At 41.8% G+C, this 3,696-nt stretch overlaps 1 non-coding gene across 1 annotated transcript; it reads left to right on the top strand.

Annotated features, from left to right (window-relative positions):
- The first annotated feature begins 1,596 nt into the window (after positions 1-1,596).
- TRNAY-GUA (transfer RNA tyrosine (anticodon GUA)) lies at positions 1,597-1,684 on the top strand. The gene is given in 2 exon segments: positions 1,597-1,633; positions 1,649-1,684. It is a non-coding gene; the product is annotated as a tRNA-Tyr (tRNA).
- The last annotated feature ends 2,012 nt before the right edge of the window (positions 1,685-3,696 follow it).

Genomic DNA, 3,696 nt, shown 5'->3' with positions numbered 1-3,696 from the left:
AGACAAGAAGAGCTGCGTTTTCCAGACAGAAAAGTATGTGATGATGGTTCTGTTATGAGTTAATCTGTTCTGTGAAGTCACCTTTCTGACTGGAGGTGTGTGTCACTTTTATGTATACAGTGGAGGGGAAATTCATAGAAACACAGCATAAATGAGGTTGGAAGAGACCTCTGGAGATCATCTGGTCCAACCTTTGGTCAAAACAAGTTAGTCTTTAAAGTTAGATCAGGTTACTCAGGGTGTTGTCCAGTCAAGATCTGAATATCTCCAAGGATGGAGATTCCATAACCTCTCTGGGCAACCTGTTCCAATGGTGAAGATGTTTACCTTCAGAGTAACTGTTTTTCTTTAATTAGAATTCCCCTTGTGGCAAATTGTGCCCATTGCTTCCCATCCTATCACTGTGCATCTCAAAGATAAGCCTAGCTCTGTCTTCCTTTTGTTCTCCCATTCAGTAGTTGTAGACAGCACTAAGATCTTGTAGCTGTCTCTTCAGAAGGCTGAACAATCTCAGCTCTCTCAGCTGCTTCTCATACATTGTGTGCTACAACTGGTCCCTCCACAGCACTCGCTCCAATGTGTTAGTGTCTTGTCGTGTATTAGGAAGCCCGAAGCAGGACTCAGCACTCCCGATGCAGGCTCACGAGTCTGAATATGTGGGAATAATCACGTCCCTCAACTTGCTGGCTCCATACTTGCTGATGCAGCCCAGTGTTCAGGGTTGAATCACAAGGAGAAGATGAGGATAAACACAGGTTATGGATGGTAGAGCTGTAGGACACTGAGCTAGCGCTGCTACACACACTCTCATCACATGTGGGGTGGCATCATTTTGGCAAGCAGACAGGGAGTCTCCCAGCTTTCTGCTCCACCCTGCTGTTCAGACAGGTGATGCTTGTGAATCACTGTGAATCCAAAAGAGGGTAGTTTGCTCACCATTGCTATGGCTGTGAGCTGTGGCACTTGCACAGATGATTCACAAATGGCTCAACCTCCCAGGCCCAGGAGCTGGGTAGGCCACTGGGGCAGAAACRCCTAACACAAAAACCTGTGCCATCCTCACCTGTGTGTGAGGGGTATCACTTAGACTGGGGGAGTTGGTGGGATCTGAACTAAACTTCAGTGGTTATTCCCTTCCATCCTTTTCCTCCATTCCTCACTTTCACTGTGGAAGCTGTGAAGGTCTCTGTGTTGATTTGTTTGCTGATTTGTTACTGGATTTGTTTGGAGAACTGTGATGGGGAATTGAGTGGAAGGAAGTTCTCTCCATCCTAGCTCAGTCTAGGAAATGTGGAAAGACCAGAGAAGAGTGGGCAAATTTTTTTGTCAGGCAAGAGACAAATTTCATCTGGGTCACTGCAGAAGCTTCCAACTTTACACTACTGCCAACAACAGTATTATGAGAACTGTGAACTGCTAGGCAGAAAACTGGCAGTTTTGCAACCAAAATCCAATTTTTCAGGGAAAGCCAGATTTGCACCTTTTTTTCTGATACTGTTTTGCTGTTGTGAAAGGCAATACATATGGAAACCTATTAGAGCCTAAGGCTATTGTTGATATAGTCTTGACTCATTCTTGGCACCCATTCTTCATCTTCCTTCGATAGCTCAGCTGGTAGAGCGGAGGACTGTAGGCTATATGAAAAGAAATCCTTAGGTCGCTGGTTCAATTCCGGCTCGAAGGAAAGGTTTTGTTTTTTATTATAATTATTATTTTTGACTTTCACTTATTTCTGGAATTTACATTTTGCAAAACTGCCCTTTCCAACCATACTGCACTCTAGGCTCCTCTGAAAAGTTTACTTTACTTAAAACATACYATTTTCAAGGACTTCATTATTCCTGCCTGTCTTGTCCACTTCTGCTGATTCTTATACCAATGATGCTTTGGCCTTTGCCATGTGTCTACCTAATCAGCCAATGCACATTGGATGGGCTTCTTTTTTTGAGGGGCTCAACACCTCCCACAGACCCTTGCTAGCTAGAGCAGACTCATAGCACAGGGTTTGCAGAACCTCTTTTAKCTGAGCGGGGTGTGGAGAACTGGTGCACCACCAGTTACTGGGACCTTCTCATTGTTGGTTTCACCCCTTCTTCCATCCAATTCTTGCATTTTGAAGTCCTGAGTTTTTGAGTGAGATGGGAATAGGAGAGATGGGGATAGAAAAATGTTCTCATGATCATAGGTGCTCCGTGATCATTCAGGTCCAGGTATTTTTTTCTGTAGTAGTCAGTATGTGTAACTCTTATCCATGGTCTAGTGAAGGATTTGTGAATACTACTGCATATACTGCTCTGAGGTGTAGCATTTCTATACATTGCCAATTTCAATAAAGAACTGTATTGCCTGGGTCTGGTTCCGAAGGAGATGGGTAAGAGAAGATGCAATAGAGTCGTCTGAAAGAATACCAAAGACAAGGTTAAGAAGGTGTTCTAATAACTTWTTCATACAAAAACCAAAATAAAAAACTTTCTGGAAACAGAAAACAGAACACTAAGAAACTATAAAAGAAAATTTTGTTTCACACAGGAAACTGACTTATGGAACTCACTTTCACAAGAAACTTTAATAAAGAGAAGATTAGACGTTTTCAGATATAATTATATCTGATAAAATATAATATATAACATATAATATAATTGTAATTATAGAATATAATTATTGCACATTTACATTGCATGAGAGGACATTAAGGGTCCAAATCTCAAAACTCATGTGAAGCTTCTCCTCATGCAAAGCATAGTGCTAAATCAAACAAAGACAGGAGAAGGGGATATCAAGTTTCTTCAATTGCTTACCTTTCATTATATTATAAGTATACTCAGTTATTTCTAATAAGAAGTATTTGGCAGAATTTGGAGTCAAATTCATCAAGCAACCAGTATTAAGCTAGAGAATGTATGTAGTTCCTCTTTTTTTTTTTTTTTTTTTTTTAGACGGAAGACGGCATACGAAAGACACAGGAGACCAGACGTCAGACTTATTAGAGTTAGATCAATGACCATTGATCATAGTAGAACATCAGTTTTCTTGGTTCTTCCAAATCCAGCTGCATTAATTTCTTTTCAGGCTGCATAGCAATATACGCTTCTACGCTCATAACCATAATAGGTTTTCAGCACAGGGAGGCAGTGAACAGGAAGGAGGCATTTCTGYTGCTCCTCTGAACAGCACACCAAGCTCTTCAGGCCCTAAGGGACAGGCTATGAATTTATTGCTCCACAGGTCCTCGCACTATGATGTGGGGACATAAAAGCAAGTGTGGGAAAGGCAAAAAGAGCCTCCTTTGTCCTTCACAGTCCTCCTAAGACTCTCAGGAAGGAGGATGCACACTAGCATTATCTGTCAGGAATTTAGCAGTCCCATTAGACAAAATGAGCAGGAAGAAAAGGGTGGCATGAAGACTGGGTGACACCACAGTAGAAACTCAGGTATCTTTGTTACCAGGGCAGTTCCCAAGTGGTGCTTGGGATAGATTTCCCCCTTGCAATGCCCCTTTCATGGTTCTGATGAGCGATAAGACGAGATAGAATCTTTTCAAACCAGTCAAAGCATGACTCATGCATTTAATTGCTGCAATGCACATGAAGCTTTTGGTTCAAAATCTGCCAATAATCGTGAGAAGTAAATCCTTGTACATGGAATTTCGTGCTTTTATCAGAAAAGGGACCGATACATTCCCTGAGAATGAGGCTG

This window comes from Rhea americana, unplaced genomic scaffold, assembly GCF_003343005.1.
Source record: "Rhea americana isolate MKP2758 unplaced genomic scaffold, rheAme1 scaffold_31, whole genome shotgun sequence".
In the NCBI taxonomy this organism is placed as follows: Eukaryota; Metazoa; Chordata; class Aves; order Rheiformes; family Rheidae; genus Rhea; species Rhea americana.
Note: the sequence above shows the minus strand (reverse complement) of the source record. Positions and strands in the feature narration are given on the sequence as shown.